This window comes from Procambarus clarkii, chromosome 61 (genome assembly GCF_040958095.1).
Source record: "Procambarus clarkii isolate CNS0578487 chromosome 61, FALCON_Pclarkii_2.0, whole genome shotgun sequence".
Classification (NCBI taxonomy): domain Eukaryota; kingdom Metazoa; phylum Arthropoda; class Malacostraca; order Decapoda; family Cambaridae; genus Procambarus; species Procambarus clarkii.
Window position 1 is genome coordinate 13,503,881 of NC_091210.1, and position 21,866 is coordinate 13,525,746.

A 21,866-nucleotide genomic window follows, 5' to 3' on the forward strand; every position below is an offset into this window, starting at 1 on the left:
TTCAATTTACTCAACAGCAGATAGGTGCACTCCTGCACTCTTGGGATCCTGCACTCTTGGGATCCTGCACTCTTGGGATCCTGCACTCTTGGGATCCTTCACTCTGGGATCCTTCACTCTGGGAACCTGCACTCTTGGGATCCTGCACTCTTGGGATCCTGCACTCTTAGGATCCTGCACTCTTGGGAACCTGCACTCTTGGGAACCTGCACTCTTGGGATCCTTCACTCTGGGGATCCTGCACTCTGGGATCCTGCACTCTTGGGATCCTGCACTCTGGGAACCTGCACTCTTGGGAACCTGCACTCTTGGGATCCTTCACTCTGGGGATCCTGCACTCTTGGGAGCCTGCACTCTGGGAGCCTGCACTCTGGGAACCTGCACTCAGTGACTGTGATCCTAGTGGACAGGCATTTCAGAGAAGGAAAAGTTTATTATGAGTTCTGGGAATGTGGGAAGTCCTGGCGTGTCCTGCTCTGAGCCCTGTGGTCACTCTGTGAGTGCACGCACTACCATCACACGCACCACACGCACACGCACACGCACGCACCACCATAAACCACAGACACAATGTCTAAGCTCAGGTCGACACGACAGTGTTAATTCTCTCTCTCTCTCTCTCCAGAGAGAGAGAGAGAGAGAGAGAGAGAGAGAGAGAGAGAGAGAGAGAGAATCTCTACCCTCTCTCTCTACCACTTGGAGTGGACGGTAGAGCGACGGTCTCGCTTCATGCAGGTCGGTGTTCAATCCCCGACCGTCCAAGTGGTTGGGGCACCATTCCTTCCCCCCGTCCCATCCCAAATCCTTATCCAGACCCCTTCCCAGTGCTACATAGTCGAAATGGCTTGGCGCTTTCCCCTGATAATTCTCTATCTATCTCTCTCTCTCTCTCAGGGAAGAAAACTTTGAAGAGTGAGAACAGGTCACTGAGAAAGGAGAGAGGCAGGAGTAAATCATGTAAAGTAATCCAGTATGGGGGACTAATCAGTATATTGTTAAGGCCCCCGGGGGATATAGCAATGATGGGGAATTCTATAGTGGGAGTCATATAGTGGGAGCTCTTCGTTAGCGGAAACGCTAACGAAGAGCTCCAGAAGCCATGTCCGCAGTGAAGGAAGTTGATATGAAAGCAGCTACTTCACAGGAAGTTGATATGAAAGCAGGTACTTCACAGGAAGTTGATATGAAAGCAGTTACTTCACAGGAAGTTGATATGAAAGCAGCTACTTCATAGGAAGTTGATATGAAAGCAGCTACTTCACAGGAAATTGATATGAAAGCAGTTACTTCACAGGAAGTTGATATGAAAGCAGCTACTTCATAGGAAGTTGATATGAAAGCAGCTACTTCACAGGAAGTTGATATGAAAGCAGTTACTTCACAGGAAGTTGATATGAAAGCAGCCACTTCACAGGAAGTTGATATGAAAGTAGCCACTTCACAGGAAGTTGATATGAAAGCAGCCACTTCACAGGAAGTTGATATGAAAGCAGCCACTTCACAGGAAGTTGATATGAAAGCAGCTACTTCACAGGAAGTTGATATGAAAGCAGCCACTTCACAGGAAGTTGATATGAAAGCAGCTACTTCATAGGAAGTTGCCATGAAAGCAGCTACTTCACAGGAAGTTGCCATGAAAGCACAAGAGAACTCTGAAAGTAACAGATCCTGAAGGGAGTACAAAGTGAAGGGCTGAACCAAGTCTAGAAAAGGCTCTCAGGCTTGGGTGATAACATATGGACAGGAAACGACTAATAACGACAACATTCACGAGTGAGGTCGCAAAAGAGGAAATTCGAGCAAAGATCAAACTGTTAAATGTACTGGAATTCAGAAACATATTCTTTCAGGGGGACATGCTGATGGAGGGAGAAAAACATGTTAGCAGATGCAAGGAAGAGGCACAAGGAGAGAGGGAACAGGGAATCCCAGTCTCCAGCCCAACAATCCCAAGGGGGAGTGGGGAATCCTTCACCAGCATTTCAGGAGCCTTATAGAGACCCTCCTTGCCCCCCCCTACCGCATCCAATTCCCACGCTGCCCTCCCAACCCTCTAACTACTCCCCTTATCCTATTCCCTCCCTACCCCTCTATTCCCTATCCCCGCCGCACTCTCTGAACTCCTGTTAACTACCTCACGCAGCAACAACCTCATTCAAATAGCCTCAGCCATATGAAAACTTCTTACACCAGCGGAATGAATATCGAGCGGGAGAATAAGTGAGAATAGACAGAAGAAAGTGAGCTTCGAAGTAAAATACACAAACACAGATGCGATTACAAATAAAGTAAGCAAACTTGGGGAAAGGTCACAAGAGGAAACCCCAGATGTAATAGACACCGTAGAAACTAAACTGTCAGGCATTGTAGCAAATGTAGTGCCTGTGCTACATTTCCTTACTACAGTAAAGAGAGAGAGGGAAGGAAGGGGAGGAGGAGGAATGGCTGATAAGAAGAGACTGAAGTTAACAAGAGATGGCTATTCTGGGCTGTGAAGGGTTGACAGACAACATAATTGGCACTATAACAAGACGAAGATTGTATCGCTAGTAATATATAACACCCCCCCCCCCTAAATGACAGAAGACCCAGACACAAGTGTAATAGAACAACCAGGTCAACCAATAGAACAAGTGTAATAGAACAGCTCTTAAAAATAACGTCGCTTTTCGCTGGTGTGCGCGCTATGGCCAAAAATGGACGTAATTTGAAATTAAATCGGCTCACGAAAGTGATGTACTGTCCCGTTTTCTGTTTGAGTCCTCTGGCTTACTCGGAAAAGTTAGGAGAGGAAACTTTCAATTAACATTTTTCATGACGTTTTGAAACTTAGGAGAATTTCCTGCCCACTTAACTTACCAGAGGACCCTTAACTTACTGTTTTGGAAAAAAAATCCAAAATTTATTTTAAATTTTTTTTTCATTTTCAAATTACGTCCATATTAGGCCATACGGACAAACGGCCAATTGAGCCGTAATTTGTAAGAGAATAGGTGCTGCAAAGACAAGTCTAAGACGTCCCGGAGCTGAAAGGTATGAGGTACAAGGAAAGGCTACTGAACCTCACGTCAGTGGAAGACAAGAGAGATAGGGGAGACATGATTACTGCCTACAAAATTTTCAGAATAAATAACAGGGTAGTTAAAGACTATTAAGCACGGGTGGTATACGAACAAGCGGATACCAGTAGAAACCCAGTACCTAAGTGAGCCACAGAGAAGATAGAAAGATTTGTCATAGAGTAGTTAACAGATGGAATGCATTAGGCAGTGATGTGGTGGAGGCTGACTCCATATACAGCTTCAAAGGTAGATATGATAGAGCCCAAAAGGCTCAGGAACCTGTACATCAGTTGATTGACGGTTGAGAGGCGGGACCAAAGAGCCAGAGCTCAACCCCCGCAAGCACAACTAGGTGAGTACACACACACACACACACTCCCCCCCCCCCAACATTTAACAAAAACTTAACTTTTAACAAGACCAAGCAACCTGTTTATAAAATATATTCCACATAATGCTTCACTAACTTAGTGTTCCACCACCATAATGCTTCACTAACTTAGTGTTCCACCACCATAATGCTTCACTAACTTAGTGTTCCACCACCATAATGCTTCACTAACTTAGTGTTCCACCACCATAATGCTTCACTAACTTAGTGTTCCACCACCATAATGCTTCACTAACTTAGTGTTCCACCACCATAATGCTTCACTAACTTAGTGTTCCACCACCATAATGCTTCACTAACTTAGTGTTCCACCACCATAATGCTTCACTAACTTAGTGTTCCACCACCATAATGCTTCACTAACTTAGTGTTCCACCACCATAATGCTTCACTAACTTAGTGTTCCACCACCATAATGCTTCACTAACTTAGTGTTCCACCACCATAATGCTTCACTAACTTAGTGTTCCACCACCACAATGCTTCACTAACTTAGTGTTCCACCACCATAATGCTTCACTAACTTAGTGTTCCACCACCATAATGCTTCACTAACTTAGTGTTCCACCACCATAATGCTTCACTAACTTAGTGTTCCACCACCATAATGCTTCACTAACTTAGTGTTCCACCACCACAATGCTTCACTAACTTAGTGTTCCACCACCATAATGCTTCACTAACTTAGTGTTCCACCACCATAATGCTTCACTAACTTAGTGTTCCACCACCACAATGCTTCACTAACTTAGTGTTCCACCACCATAATGCTTCACTAACTTAGTGTTCCACCACCATAATGCTTCACTAACTTAGTGTTCCACCACCATAATGCTTCACTAACTTAGTGTTCCACCACCATAATGCTTCACTAACTTAGTGTTCCACCACCATAATGCTTCACTAACTTAGTGTTCCACCACCACAATGCTTCACTAACTTAGTGTTCCACCACCATAATGCTTCACTAACTTAGTGTTCCACCACCATAATGCTTCACTAACTTAGTGTTCCACCACCATAATGCTTCACTAACATAGTGTTCCACCACCACAATGCTTCACTAACTTAGTGTTCCACCACCACAATGCTTCACTAACTTAGTGTTCCACCACCATAATGCTTCACTAACTTAGTGTTCCACCACCATAATGCTTCACTAACTTAGTGTTCCACCACCATAATGCTTCACTAAGTGTTCCACCACCATAATGCTTCACTAAGTGTTCCACCACCATAATGCTTCACTAACTTAGTGTTCCACCACCATAATGCTTCACTAAGTGTTCCACCACCATAATGCTTCACTAACTTAGTGTTCCACCACCATAATGCTTCACTAAGTGTTCCACCACCATAATGCTTCACTAAGTGTTCCACCACCATAATGCTTCACTAACTTAGTGTTCCACCACCACAATGCTTCACTAACTTAGTGTTCCACCACCATAATGCTTCACTAAGTGTTCCACCACCATAATGCTTCACTAACTTAGTGTTCCACCACCACAATGCTTCACTAACTTAGTGTTCCACCACCATAATGCTTCACTAACTTAGTGTTCCACCACCATAATGCTTCAATTAGTGTTCCACCACCATAATGCTTCACTAAGTGTTCCACCACCACCATAATGCTTCACTAACTTAGTGTTCCACCACCATAATGCTTCACTAACTTAGTGTTCCACCACCATAATGCTTCACTAACTTAGTGTTCCACCACCATAATGCTTCACTAACTTAGTGTTCCACCACCATAATGCTTCACTAACTTAGTGTTCCACCACCATAATGCTTCACTAACTTAGTGTTCCACCACCACAATGCTTCACTAACTTAGTGTTCCACCACCATAATGCTTCACTAACTTAGTGTTCCACCACCATAATGCTTCACTAACTTAGTGTTCCACCACCATAATGCTTCACTAACTTAGTGTTCCACCACCATAATGCTTCACTAACTTAGTGTTCCACCACCATAATGCTTCACTAACTTAGTGTTCCACCACCATAATGCTTCACTAACTTAGTGTTCCACCACCATAATGCTTCACTAACTTAGTGTTCCACCACCATAATGCTTCACTAACTTAGTGTTCCACCACCATAATGCTTCACTAACTTAGTGTTCCACCACCATAATGCTTCACTAAGTGTTCCACCACCATAATGCTTCACTAAGTGTTCCACCACCATAATGCTTCACTAACTTAGTGTTCCACCACCATAATGCTTCACTAACTTAGTGTTCCACCACCATAATGCTTCACTAACTTAGTGTTCCACCACCATAATGCTTCACTAAGTGTTCCACCACCATAATGCTTCACTAAGTGTTCCACCACCATAATGCTTCACTAACTTAGTGTTCCACCACCATAATGCTTCACTAACTTAGTGTTCCACCACCATAATGCTTCACTAACTTAGTGTTCCACCACCATAATGCTTCAATTAGTGTTCCACCACCATAATGCTTCACTAAGTGTTCCACCACCACCATAATGCTTCACTAACTTAGTGTTCCACCACCATAATGCTTCACTAACTTAGTGTTCCACCACCATAATGCTTCACTAAGTGTTCCACCACCATAATGCTTCACTAAGTGTTCCACCACCATAATGCTTCACTAACTTAGTGTTCCACCACCATAATGCTTCACTAACTTAGTGTTCCACCACCATAATGCTTCACTAACTTAGTGTTCCACCACCATAATGCTTCAATTAGTGTTCCACCACCATAATGCTTCACTAAGTGTTCCACCACCACCATAATGCTTCACTAACTTAGTGTTCCACCACCATAATGCTTCACTAACTTAGTGTTCCACCACCATAATGCTTCACTAACTTAGTGTTCCACCACCATAATGCTTCACTAACTTAGTGTTCCACCACCATAATGCTTCACTAACTTAGTGTTCCACCACCATAATGCTTCACTAACTTAGTGTTCCACCACCATAATGCTTCACTAACTTAGTGTTCCACCACCATAATGCTTCACTAACTTAGTGTTCCACCACCACAATGCTTCACTTGTCGGAAAATCCGACACCATTTAATATATCATACAGACAGATAATAATTTCTGCTGTATTACCAACAAGTTACCCATAGAAAACGTAACTTGTAGTGGAATTACCGTCTAAAGAAAACGGGATATCATCACCACATACTATTATAATTCACCACCTATTATGGTGGGAATTATTCTTAAATACATTAGTCTTTGGACTTTACCATCATAAAAACATCTTATATAAATTAACTTAATTATCAATATTAAAGTAGAGTAAATGTGACCCTTCTATCACGTTCTGAAATCTGGACAATGTAAGCCAGGCGTCAGAGGAGGAGGGAGGGTAGCCATTGTTGTTTATATTGAGACCAGAGGCTCACACGGGAGCAAATTCGGCTCCTGTTAAATTTACTTGGACGTAGTGTTATGGAAACCAAAGGTGTACCATTTGTCAACACGCTGTCTACAAATTCAAGTTAAGTGTCTATCCGAAACCCGTTTATCATTCATTTATGGCCATTAATGTCAGGATATAGGGTTGACCCGGTTAGATCACGTGGAAGCCTCAAACTAAAGGTAATTAAGCCAGGTCTTCATGTTCCATGTACTGTTTTCTCTGATATACTTGTCATATATAGGTATCTGGCTTCACAGCTAGCGCACTTTTGACAGGTCAAGACGAGGATGCAAGATTTTGTGCACCAGTTACTGGGTGATGGAAGCTGCCTCAAAGAGGATAATTTGGTGTCTACACCCTAGTTATACCTGGTGGACTAACCTGCTGTACTATAAGATAAGGAACCTCTTCAATGTATGTAGTTACTGTAGTTTGATTGGCTGCATACATATAAATATAAACCCCCCTAATGTGTAGAGGATCGATTTGTGAGATTATGAGATTATTGCAGAAATACAGTCCACTTATCATTATACAAATTGCTATCGAAGTATATAAATTAACGTAAATATAAATTCATATAAGTTAAATAAATATAAATCTCACAGGTCGGTTCCCACATTATTTGGTCATCTTCGAACCGGATGACGGATTATTTGATCCTTTGAACCCACATTTGGTCATCTTAGTACCGGATGAACCAGTTAACCAGTGGATTCATTAAATACTAGTGCAGTGTTATTTAAACAAAGCCAGCCAGTCATAGACAGCGGCGTTGCCTCGTGGGAGCTCAGGAGTCTCCCTCAGCCCAGTTCAGCTTCGTCAGCGGTTTCATGCACACCCACAGATATTTGGTGGCGTGTTATTTCGTGAAATGACAGCGCTAATATAGAAGCCAGCCAATTAGTGACTGTCGCAAGATTGTTCACGGATTTCGTGGTGTTACATTTCGCGAGAGATTATCTACGAATTTTGTGGACTTTATTTCGCGAGGTCACTAATAATATTTAATACTTCTAGATAATATTAGAAGTTTCATAGAGGCTAATTAAGAGGCTATTATCAATAATTGTGTATATTATTTCTCCAAAATAGAGAATTATTTAATATATATTGCACTAGTGATCACAGTATAATATTTACTAATTGCCAACCCACAACAGGGTAGGATATTAACACTGACTAGTTGAACTATTATCGTTCATCCTTGTCCCATTATTACCATAGTCAGTTGTACTATATTGAATAACCTAACACCATTAATGAATGGTCCAGACCCTATTTTGGGTGTAATTTTTATCAACTCGAATTGAGTTGTATATATAATAATTTACTTATGATCATTACACCTTTGAGTGATTAATTAGTGTCTCTACCATCCTAGGGTGATATAGAAGAGCTAACCTAAAGGTACTACCAGTGACACTGGTTTATCACTCAAATCATTAGTGTGTATGATTGTATATATATAATGTGTATTAATTTTAAGTGCTAACCTCTAATAGAGGTAGGATTATTGCCTAGTGAGTGCAGAATTTTACCCTAGGCTACCATTAGTACTTGCTCACAATTTATGAGCCAGTGGTGCTCAATTAACAAGTCACCATGACTAATCCACAGAAAGCAAAGCGTGCTTTAATATCAAGCAAACGCCAACTAACAAGAGATCTCAACCAATATGAACAGTTGTTATATGAGCCTGTAATTAATTATCATCGGTTGAAAATACCACTGTTGCAGATTCAAACCCAATTGCATATATTGAAAGCAAATAGGAAATCTTAACAAAATCAAGTCCACGATGATGTAGTAGTTGAAGATGTGGAACCATTCCTGTCTGACCTAGCACAATATGAAGAAGAAACTCAAGGCAGGTTGGAACATTTACACAGGATAATTGAATCAGAACAAATAGCAAGTACATCAAATAAAGTAGATAATGTTATGGATGATCTGGATCTTTTTGAGAATAAATGTAAAGCCAGATTAGATCCTTTAATCAACAAGGATAAAGCTTCACCCAGTAAAGCTTCACCCACTACATCTTCACCCAATAATATACCACCAGAAATTAAGCAGTTTTCAGACAATTTATCCACAGTCTCTGTGGTTTCTGAAAACCCAATACCTGAAGCTACTAAGTTAACATGCCTCCAAACTAGAGGTGAAGCTGAACCAGTAGTAGAAAATGTAAATGAAAATAGCGACAGCACTAATTTCCCAGTCCAGCCTCCTAGGAATAATGCTGGCAATGAGAAAACTGTCATACATCTAGTACTACAATTGCTGGATTTACCTCAACCTGATCAGACTGCTGACTCATTACAATCCTTCAGCATGGAGTTTGAGTCACTACTAAGAACATTCAGACTTAAGGTTGATATAACTACTAGTGAATGGATGACCAAAGTAGTCCTTCAACGAAAATTGTCCAGCGATATACTAGATGAATTATATGCACATCAACATAACACCATCCTGACAGTACAGGACATCACTGAAGGTTTACATTCCATCATAAGCAAACGACGAGCAAATGAGGAAGTTAAAGCCTCTTGCAAGCCTTCAGAAATAGAAAATAATAGTCAATTAAAGGGTAAAACAACCACCCCAAATAAACATCAACCAATTACTCAAACATCAAGTTGCAGAAAATCTGACAATGCAGCAGCATCCTCCAAGCCTACTGTTACTAGTTCACCCAAACCGGTAACTTCCAAACGTGCAGTAGGCTGGGGGACATGTATGTTCTGCAAAAAGAAACATTCAACATACCGTTGTGCTAATTATCCAACCAGAGACACTCGTATTGAGCGACTCCAGGAATTAGGGAGATGTTCGAGGTGTCTCAAGTCACACAACATAGACTATTGTGATACCCAATTCAACACCTGTAACAGGTGTAGAAGAGGTAGGCACCATGCAGCACTGTGCAAATATACGAAATTAACGTATTCAAGACCCAAGGTGGAAGATAGCATTCCCACCACAGTACAGTACTGCAAGGTGCAACAAACAAAGAGTGTCCAATCGGCAAAGTCTAAAGGTAATACGACTTTGCCTACTGCCCAAATTACCATCCTGAATAAGAGGGCCAAGGTCCATACCCGTGGGTTGTTTGACCAAGGATCCCAGAGAACATATATCACCAAAAAGTTGGCAGATGAATTACAATTAAGGCCTGTAGCCCAGATGTCATTCAACATCTCAGGGTTTGTAACAGATGCAGGACCTCAAGTCTACCAGGTGGTACAACCATCAGTACGCTTAGGCAGGTACGTCTGTCGAGTACAAGCCATTGTGGTGGACAAAATACCAGTAGACCTACAAGTTCAAGGTCTGAGAGCAACAGCCAAATTCCTGAGAAATAGAGGAATAAAATTGGCAGATAATATTAAGTCTGATCACCTCACCGACTTCGGTCTCCTTGTAGGGACAGACTATTGTCATCGATTCATCGGTAGCCCTACTAAATATCAGGGTATAACCATGTTAAACTCTGCAGGAGGTAAATTACTCTCAGGCCCAGTATCAAGCCTGAGGAGACCTATGCCTGCAGATAAACAATACCAGTAGAAATCTAAATTTGTCAGCTGATTATATTTCTCCAGTAGCATTATACTAAGGAGATTACAGCTGACTATACCAACAGAGGTTGATGTTAGTATCATCATTTAAAGCTGAAGATGAGTTCATGAGGCCTCAGTGGCAAATCAGTGAACAGTAGCCTAAAACAGCTACAAGTCACTGCGACCAATGTCACTGAACCCACTGCAGTCTCAGAACCATACTTTACTTTAATGATGAGCTATTCAATCTTCTGAATCAATTAACTAAATTAAACCCCAATAAATCTGATGACTGATTTGATACATTTATTATTTAATCAAGATGTATTCCATGGGCCTCAGTGTTTATATATCAGTGACCAGTTACCTGAAGAAACTTCAAGTTATATCTAATGTCACTGATCTCACTGCAGTCCCTGAATCATACTTGACTGTAGTACTTGATCACATCCAGTCTTCTGGGTTAAATAATATGTAATAAGGCTTGAATATTAGCCTTTCAAGAGTTGACAGGGAAATGAAATCGCATTAGACTTCTAACCCCTGCAACTCTAGTACGGGACATCCGTCCTGTACGAACAGACACACAAATGTGTGATTATTAACTACTAACATCAAATTAATCTAATAATTCGAAGGAGGAGTATCGGTGTTCGTCTGTTCTAAATAGGACTTCGACCCGTGAGCAGCCCCCTGGGGAATTATGTCGGAAAATCCGACACCATTTAATATATCATACAGACAGATAATAATTTCTGCTGTATTACCAACAAGTTACCCATAGAAAACGTAACTTGTAGTGGAATTACCGTCTAAAGAAAACGGGATATCATCACCACATACTATTATAATTCACCACCTATTATGGTGGGAATTATTCTTAAATACATTAGTCTTTGGACTTTACCATCATAAAAACATCTTATATAAATTAACTTAATTATCAATATTAAAGTAGAGTAAATGTGACCCTTCTATCACGTTCTGAAATCTGGACAATGTAAGCCAGGCGTCAGAGGAGGAGGGAGGGTAGCCATTGTTGTTTATATTGAGACCAGAGGCTCACACGGGAGCAAATTCGGCTCCTGTTAAATTTACTTGGACGTAGTGTTATGGAAACCAAAGGTGTACCATTTGTCAACACGCTGTCTACAAATTCAAGTTAAGTGTCTATCCGAAACCCGTTTATCATTCATTTATGGCCATTAATGTCAGGATATAGGGTTGACCCGGTTAGATCACGTGGAAGCCTCAAACTAAAGGTAATTAAGCCAGGTCTTCATGTTCCATGTACTGTTTTCTCTGATATACTTGTCATATATAGGTATCTGGCTTCACAGCTAGCGCACTTTTGACAGGTCAAGACGAGGATGCAAGATTTTGTGCACCAGTTACTGGGTGATGGAAGCTGCCTCAAAGAGGATAATTTGGTGTCTACACCCTAGTTATACCTGGTGGACTAACCTGCTGTACTATAAGATAAGGAACCTCTTCAATGTATGTAGTTACTGTAGTTTGATTGGCTGCATACATATAAATATAAACCCCCCTAATGTGTAGAGGATCGATTTGTGAGATTATGAGATTATTGCAGAAATACAGTCCACTTATCATTATACAAATTGCTATCGAAGTATATAAATTAACGTAAATATAAATTCATATAAGTTAAATAAATATAAATCTCACAGGTCGGTTCCCACATCACTAACTTAGTGTTCCACCACCATAATGCTTCACTAACTTAGTGTTCCACCACCATAATGCTTCACTAACTTAGTGTTCCACCACCATAATGCTTCACTAACTTAGTGTTCCACCACCATAATGCTTCACTAACTTAGTGTTCCACCACCACAATGCTTCACTAACTTAGTGTTCCACCACCATAATGCTTCACTAACTTAGTGTTCCACCACCACAATGCTTCACTAACTTAGTGTTCCACCACCATAATGCTTCACTAACTTAGTGTTCCACCACCACAATGCTTCACTAACTTAGTGTTCCACCACCACAATGCTTCACTAACTTAGTGTTCCACCACCATAATGCTTCACTAACTTAGTGTTCCACCACCACAATGCTTCACTAACTTAGTGTTCCACCACCATAATGCTTCAATTAGTGTTCCACCACCACAATGCTTCACTAACTTAGTGTTCCACCACCACAATGCTTCACTAACTTAGTGTTCCACCACCATAATGCTTCACTAACTTAGTGTTCCACCACCACAATGCTTCACTAAGTGTTCCACCACCATAATGCTTCAATTAGTGTTCCACCACCATAATGCTTCACTAACTTAGTGTTCCACCACCATAATGCTTCAATTAGTGTTCCACCACCATAATGCTTCACTAACTTAGTGTTCCACCACCATAATGCTTCACTAACTTAGTGTTCCACCACCATAATGCTTCACTAACTTAGTGTTCCACCACCATAATGCTTCACTAACTTAGTGTTTCACCACCATAATGCTTCACTAACATAGTGTTCCACCACCATAATGCTTCACTAAGTGGTCCACCACCACAATGCTTCACTAACTTAGCTGTACCATTGTTGCCAGGGGTGCCTGCAGGTGCCATGGTCCTAGAGTGCCATATACATTGTAGAAGTGCCATAGTGGCAAATTAATCAAATTGCCACACGAGGAAAAGTGCTGCGCCTAGTTTGAAAAAAATCTTCAAGAACTACAGAGGGAGTTTTGACAAGCCTCCGGCTTCCTGTGGCCGTTGAGGCCACTAGATAGTGGAACTCAGGTAAATATGGTGTTAAAATACTGTATAGATTTTATGGCAGGGCGTGACTGGTGTGGCACCTTGAGTACTGATGTACTCATGGTGTGGCACCTTGAGTACTGATGTACTCATGGTGAGTACCTTTGAGTACTTGGCACTGAGGTGCCAGCTAATAGTTAGCAACAATACTTAACTACCATTTACTATGGGGTGAATGGGGGTCTACCAATGGGGCACAGGTATACTCCCTCTCAGCCTACTATCCCATTGTACCTCTTGCCTTATAATTTAACTATTCTCTCTTCTACAACTTCTTCTATCACCTGTATGAGGTATGAGAACTTCCTGGCATTTTTGTCGACTCATTTGTGATTCTATATTCCATTTATATCATCATATCCTCCTTTTCTCAATTTAAAGAACTCTCCTTGTCCACTGTGTCTATTCCCTCAGTATCTGATATCTTGTGATCATATCTCCTCTGGTTTTTCGATTCTTCTGAAGTCTTCCCCTTCATTTGTAGTTCTATCTACAGTTAAATACATACAGTTTACGCTGCCTATAAGTAGTGACCTCTTTTTGTTCCTTGGGGAAAGTTGTTCCTGTTTTTTTTTATTTGATAAGGGAAGGGGTGAATCATGATAGCGCAACCTGTTCTCTTAAAGAGAACGTCGCTTTTGGCCGTTTAACCGTGTGGCCGAATTTGGACGTAATTTGAAAATGAAAAAAAAAAATGAAAATAAATTTGGGAATATTTTTTCAACAACCGTAAGTTAAGGGTCCTCTGATAGGTTAGGTGGGCAGGAAATTCTCATAAAGTTTCAAAACGTTATGAAAAATGTTAATTTAAAGTGTCCTTTTCTAACCTCTGCGCATACGCTGGAAGACTCAAATAGAAAACGGAACAGTACGTCACTTTTGTGAGTCGATTTCATTTCAAATTACGTCCAAATTTGGCCATAGCGCGCATATGAGCCAAAACTGACGTTATTTTTAAGAGGACGGGTTGGATAGCGACTGTTGCGTACTCCCTGGTAACAGTACCTTGCTAAGCTTCATTGTGTTCCTCTTACGTACTCTGGTGTAGGTTTTCCCGTTACGGTACATTGTGCTGTTTTCTGGTCTCCTTGTATTTCACTTCCCTGCCTCCCTATCCTCCTTAAAGATATCCCGTCTAATATATCCTGCATCGTTCTTCCCTTCCTCCATCAAATGTATCTTCTACCATTATATATTTAACGGGATATGTGCTCGTCAAAAAACTTTTGACTGGTCGATTTCTTTCATTTTGAAACCTACCTAGTCTACAATAATGTTCAATTTCCAGTCTTCCTTTGCTGACCTAAATTTTGAGAGATGTAAGGTATTTAATTTCTGTCTTTCTCGACATTTGCTACCTAACTCCCTGTGGTTCTGGAATATTGTAAATTTCGACAGACATTTTGCTCTCTTTAACTCCCACCTCGCGCCAAGGGGGATCTTTACAGACTGTAATCCTGTGATACAGTGAAAGTTTTTTTTCCACACACTATGGAGCCATGGTGCCATATTCCGTGAAGGGCGCAGCTTTACCAAAAGTGCCAAATCGACACTACACACTAAATATGGCACCATAATAACCATAGTGCCACTATATGGCACTCTGACACGAACTCTGACAAAGACTCCAGGAGTATCCTAGAGGGAATAATTTGGGTCAAAATTGAGGGTCAAACATCACGTTCCTTGATGACAGGGTGAGAGTGCCTGACCTGACTAGCGGTGCCACTCAGAGTGATTGGCGGTGTAGCTGGCACTCCGGACCCCCCCTTCCCCCCCCTACCTGGTGACTACTGACCCCCTCCCCAACTGAGTGACGGTGTGGCAGGGCCGCTCAGAGTGTTTGGGCACTGTGGAAGTGAACTCCTGGCTTATTGAGTAGCGGGAAGTTGATATGTCACCTGTATATCTATATAATATATGCCGCATATATCTACCCGTGGCAACCGGCTTAATCTACCCCTGGCACCATGACTTATCTACCCCCCTGGGAACAAGGGTTTATCTACCCATTGCAACGCGAGTTAATCTACCTCTGCCAACAGCTGCCCTCCACAGGTACTGGGTGCTGTCAGCTGCCCTCCACAGGTACTGGGTACTGTCAGCTGCCCTCCACAGGTACTTGGTACTGTCAGCTGCCCTCCACAGGTACTGGGTACTGTCAGCTGCCCTCCACAGGTACTGGGTACTGTCAGCTGCCCTCCACAGGTACTGGGTACTGTCAGCTGCCCTCCACAACACACAACACACAACACAGCCCCACACAACACACAACACACAGCTCCCACACAACACACAGCTCCCACACAACACACAACACACAGCTCCCACACAACACACAGCCCCACACAACACACAACACACAGCTCCCACACAACACACAACACACAACACACAACACACAGCTCCCACACAACACACAGCCCCACACAACACACAACACACAACACACAGCTCCCACACAACACACAGCACACAACACACAACACACAGCTCCCACACAACACACAACACACAACACAACACATAACACACAACACACAGCTCCCACACAACACACAACACAACACACAACACAACACAACACACAACACACAACACACAGCTCCCACACAACACACAACACACAGCTCCCACACAACACACAACACACAACACAAAACACACAACACAAAACACACAACACACAACACACAGCTCCCACACAACACACAACACACAGCTCCCACACAACACACAACACACAGCTCCCACACAACACACAGCTCCCACACAACACACAGCTCCCACACAACACACAACACACAGCTCCCACACAACACACAACACACAGCTCCCACACAACACACAGCTCCCACACAACACACAGCTCCCACACAACACACAACACACAGCTCCCACACAACACACAACACACAGCTCCCACACAACACACAACACACAACACAGCCCCACACATCACACAACACAGCCCCACACAACACACAACACAGCCCCACACAACACACAACACAGCCCCACACATCACACAACACAGCCCCACACATCACACAACACACAACACAGCCCCACACATCACACAACACAGCCCCACACATCACACAACACAGCCCCACACATCACACAACACACAACACACAGCTCCCACACAACACACAACACAGCCCCACACAACACACAACACAGCCCCACACATCACACAACACAGCCCCACACATCACACAACACAGCCCCACACATCACACAACACAGCCCCACACAACACACAACACAGCCCCACACATCACACAACACACAACACAGCCCCACACAACACACAACACAGCCCCACACAACACACAACACAGCCCCACACATCACACAACACACAACACACAGCTCCCACACAACACACAGCTCCCACACAACACACAGCTCCCACACAACACACAACACACAGCTCCCACACAACACACAACACACAGCTCCCACACAACACACAACACACAACACACAGCTCCCACACAACACACAACACACAGCTCCCACACAACACACAGCTCCCACACAACACACAACACACAGCTCCCACACAACACACAACACACAACACACAGCTCCCACACAACACACAACACACAGCTCCCACACAACACACAACACACAGCTCCCACACAACACACAACACACAACACACAGCTCCCACACAACACACAACACACAGCTCCCACACAACACACAGCTCCCACACAACACACAACACACAGCTCCCACACAACACACAACACACAACACACAGCTCCCACACAACACACAACACACAGCTCCCACACAACACACAGCTCCCACACAACACACAACACACAGCTCCCACACAACACACAACACACAGCTCCCACACAACACACAACACACAACACACAGCCCCACACAACACAACACACAGCTCCCACACAACACACAGCTCCCACACAACACACAACACACAGCTCCCACACAACACACAACACACAGCTCCCACACAACACACAACACACAGCTCCCACACAACACACAACACACAGCTCCCACACAACACACAACACACAGCTCCCACACAACACACAACACACAGCTCCCACACAACACACAGCTCCCACACAACACACAACACACAACACACAACACACAGCTCCCACACAACACACAACACACAGCTCCCACACAACACACAACACACAGCCCCACACAACACACAACACAGCCCCACACAACACACAACACAGCCCCACACATCACACAACACAGCCCCACACATCACACAACACACAACACAGCCCCACACATCACACAACACAGCCCCACACATCACACAACACAGCCCCACACATCACACAACACACAACACACAGCTCCCACACAACACACAACACAGCCCCACACAACACACAACACAGCCCCACACATCACACAACACAGCCCCACACATCACACAACACAGCCCCACACATCACACAACACAGCCCCACACAACACACAACACAGCCCCACACATCACACAACACACAACACAGCCCCACACAACACACAACACAGCCCCACACAACACACAACACAGCCCCACACATCACACAACACACAACACACAGCTCCCACACAACACACAACACACAGCTCCCACACAACACACAGCTCCCACACAACACACAACACACAGCTCCCACACAACACACAACACACAGCTCCCACACAACACACAACACACAGCTCCCACACAACACACAACACACAGCTCCCACACAACACACAGCTCCCACACAACACACAACACACAGCTCCCACACAACACACAACACACAGCTCCCACACAACACACAGCTCCCACACAACACACAACACACAGCTCCCACACAACACACAACACACAGCTCCCACACAACACACAACACACAGCTCCCACACAACACACAACACACAGCTCCCACACAACACACAACACACAGCTCCCACACAACACACAACACACAGCCCCACACAACACACAACACAGCCCCACACAACACACAACACAGCCCCACACAACACACAACACACAACACAGCCCCCACACAACACACAACACACAACACAGCCCCCACACAACACACAACACACAACACAGCCCCACACAACACACAACACAGCCCCACACAACACACAACACAGCCCCCACACAACACACAACACAGCCCCACACAACACACAACACAGCGCCACACAACACACAACACTCAACACAGCTCCCACACAACACACAACACAGCCCCACACAACACACAACACACAGCCCCACACAACACACAACACACAACACAGCCCCACACATCACACAACACAGCCCCACACATCACACAACACACAGCTCCCACACAACACACAACACACAGCTCCCACACAACACACAACACAGCCCCACACAACACACAACACACAACACACAGCTCCCACACAACACAGCCCCACACAATACACAACACAGCCCCACACAACACACAACACACAGCACACAGCTCCCACACAACACACAACACAGCCCCACACAACACACAACACACAGCACACAGCTCCCACACAACACACAACACAACACATCACACAACACACAGCTCCCACACAACACACAACACAGCCCCACACAACACACAACACACAGCTCCCACACAACACACAACACAGCCCCACACAACACACAACACAGCCCCACATAACACACAACACAGCCCCACACAACACACAACACACAACACACAGCTCCCACACAACACACAACACACAGCTCCCACACAACACACAACACACAGCTCCCACACAACACACAACACAACACACAACACAGCCCCACACAACACACAACACACAGCTCCCACACAACACACAACACACAGCTCCCACACAACACACAACACACAACACACAGCTCCCACACAACACACAACACACAGCTCCCACACAACACAACACACAACACAGCCCCACACAACACACAACACACAGCTCCCACACAACACACAACACACAGCTCCCACACAACACACAACACACAACACAGCCCCACACAACACACAACACACAGCTCCCACACAACACACAACACACAGCTCCCACACAACACACAACACACAACACAGCCCCACACAACACACAACACAGCTCCCACACAACACACAGCTCCCACACAACACACAACACACAACACACAGCTCCCACACAACACACAACACACAGCTCCCACACAACACACAACACACAGCTCCCACACAACACACAACACAGCCCCACACAACACACAACACAGCCCCACACAACACACAACACACAGCTCCCACACAACACACAACACACAGCTCCCACACAACACACAACACACAACACACAGCTCCCACACAACACACAACACACAACACACAGCTCCCACACAACACACAACACACAGCTCCCACACAACACACAACACACAGCTCCCACACAACACACAACACACAACACACAGCTCCCACACAACACACAACACACAGCTCCCACACAACACACAACACACAGCTCCCACACAACACACAACACACAACACACAGCTCCCACACAACACACAGCTCCCACACAACACACAACACACAGCTCCCACACAACACACAACACACAGCTCCCACACAACACACAACACACAGCTCCCACACAACACACAACACACAGCTCCCACACAACACACAACACACAGCTCCCACACAACACACAACACACAACACACAGCTCCCACACAACACACAACACACAGCTCCCACACAACACACAACACACAGCTCCCACACAACACACAACACACAACACACAGCTCCCACACAACACACAGCTCCCACACAACACACAGCTCCCACACAACACACAACACACAACACACAGCTCCCACACAACACACAACACACAGCTCCCACACAACACACAACACACAGCTCCCACACAACACACAACACACAGCTCCCACACAACACACAACACACAGCTCCCACACAACACACAACACACAACACACAGCTCCCACACAACACACAACACACAACACACAGCTCCCACACAACACACAACACACAGCTCCCACACAACACACAACACACAGCTCCCACACAACACACAACACACAACACACAGCTCCCACACAACACACAACACACAGCTCCCACACAACACACAACACACAGCTCCCACACAACACACAACACACAACACACAGCTCCCACACAACACACAACACACAGCTCCCACACAACACACAACACACAGCTCCCACACAACACACAACACACAGCTCCCACACAACACACAACACACAACACACAGCTCCCACACAACACACAACACACAGCTCCCACACAACACACAACACACAGCTCCCACACAACACACAGCTCCCACACAACACACAACACACAACACACAGCTCCCACACAACACACAACACACAGCTCCCACACAACACACAACACACAACACACAGCCCCACACAACACACAACACACAGCTCCCACACAACACACAGCTCCCACACAACACACAACACACAACACACAACACACAGCTCCCACACAACACACAACACACAACACACAACACACAACACACAACACACAACACACAGCTCCCACACAACACACAGCTCCCACACAACACACAACACACAACACACAACACACAGCTCCCACACAACACACAACACACAGCTCCCACACAACACACAACACACAACACACAGCTCCCACACAACACACAACACACAGCTCCCACACAACACACAACACACAGCTCCCACACAACACACAACACACAGCTCCCACACAACACACAACACACAGCTCCCACACAACACACAACACACAACTCCCACACAACACACAATACACAGCTCCCACACAACACACAACACACAGCTCCCACACAACACACAACACACAGCTCCCACACAACACACAACACACAGCTCCCACACAACACACAACACACAGCTCCCACACAACACACAACACAGCCCCCACACAACACACAACACAGCCCCACACAACACACAACACAGCCCCACACAACACACAACACAGCCCCACACAACACACAACACACAACACAGCTCCCACACAACACACAACACAGCCCCACACAACACACAACACAGCTCCCACACAACACACAACACACAACACAGCCCCACACAACACACAACACACAACACACAACACAGAGCTCCCACACAACACACAACACACAGCCCCACACAACACACAACACAGCCCCACACAACACACAGCTCCCACACAACACACCGTGTAACACTCTTGACTTAGTGAACTGTTTGACCCAATAAACAGATAGAGGGAATTAGGGGAGCCGCCCCCGGCCCCTCCAAGGGTGCAACACTGAGGCGGGGCGTCGCGAACGTGGTTGTGGGCGGCGGTGGGCGGCAGTAATGGGCGGACAGGGCCTATGAGGGCGGTGCCACCCACCCCAACCTCAAACATACCTTCAGGAGGTGATGCTAGTTAGCCTGCCGCTCGAAGTCGTCCCCCTCCAACGACCAGGGTGGGTTGTTAGGGCACTATCCACGTGAACGTTGCAACATTGCACGCGGGGTATTGATTGTGGCGGT

At 44.8% G+C, this 21,866-nt stretch overlaps 1 protein-coding gene across 1 annotated transcript in view; it reads right to left on the reverse strand.

The window, feature by feature from the left end:
- Positions 1-21,866, reverse strand: part of Glut1 (Glucose transporter 1) — a 384,143-nt gene that overhangs the window by 362,054 nt on the left and 223 nt on the right. The window contains exon 1 of the mRNA XM_069307821.1: positions 21,741-21,866. This exon is cut by the window's right edge and continues 223 nt beyond it. The gene's annotated coding sequence lies outside the window, so the exon portion shown is untranslated. The remainder of the gene's footprint in view (positions 1-21,740) is intronic.